Source organism: Sinocyclocheilus rhinocerous, unplaced genomic scaffold, assembly GCF_001515625.1.
Source record: "Sinocyclocheilus rhinocerous isolate Xijiao unplaced genomic scaffold, SAMN03320098_v1.1 C36138972, whole genome shotgun sequence".
In the NCBI taxonomy this organism is placed as follows: domain Eukaryota; kingdom Metazoa; phylum Chordata; class Actinopteri; order Cypriniformes; family Cyprinidae; genus Sinocyclocheilus; species Sinocyclocheilus rhinocerous.
The window spans coordinates 1-851 of NW_015774103.1; the positions used below are offsets into that span (position 1 = coordinate 1).

Below are 851 nucleotides of genomic sequence, written 5' to 3' on the forward strand. Positions count from 1 at the left end.
CAAAATCTTTGAAGCCATTTCTCCAATTACCACATTAAAACTGAAAAAAATATATCAAAATAAACATATAACAGCTTGTGTTTTCTTGACTTACCATCTTCAAAGGGTGTTCCTTCAGGGCTGTAGGCAGAAGAAATGGGTCAACATGTCAGGTTACACAGAACACTTGGCATGACAGCAAGAAACATAGCCAAAAACACTGGCCAATGTGCAACAGACCTGCGCATTACTATAATCCAAAAATAACAAAGTACACAGTCTACGGATATGACATTATAACCTGTTTCCAACACAACACAGCTCTATTCAGGACACTGTCTGTCACTTCAACGATCAAATAACCAGCACCTCTTATGGGGGACCATTGGCCATCTGGCCTATTTAAAACTGCTTACATTACCGCTAACAAGCTAGATGTCATCTTACAGACCTCGAATAGTCTGAGACAAACAAAATTGTCAGTGTGTTCTGTTTACTGCTCATCGCTGTCAAAAAAAGACAAATGATACAAACCCAAAAATGACAGCGTTCCAGACCATGATGTTGTTTTCCGACGGGGCTCCGCTAACTCCTGCTGGTGGATCCTCCTGGAGACTAAAAAACAAGTTACCCGGAGAAGTTACATTACATATACTACACCTACACCACGACAACACTAAATACCGCACACATGACATCCAAATACATGATCGGAGAGGGATAATGACGTTAATAAATGGCTATTGTGGGGGGGAAAGTCGCCATGTTAAAGCCCGAAAGCAGCCGGTGTTCAAAACGCTACCAAGGGCCTTTAGCATTTTGTGTGCCGCTTACCGTTTAAAATCTCTCATCAGACGCCGTCTTGCTGGGGT

At 42.2% G+C, this 851-nt stretch overlaps 1 long non-coding RNA gene across 1 annotated transcript; it reads right to left on the reverse strand.

Moving 5' to 3' along the window:
- Positions 1-88: 88 nt before the first annotated feature.
- Positions 89-851, reverse strand: LOC107735557 (uncharacterized). Its single transcript, XR_001639445.1, has 3 exons — positions 814-851; positions 514-594; positions 89-120 (listed from the first exon to the last, which is right to left on the reverse strand). It is a non-coding gene; the product is annotated as an uncharacterized LOC107735557 (long non-coding RNA).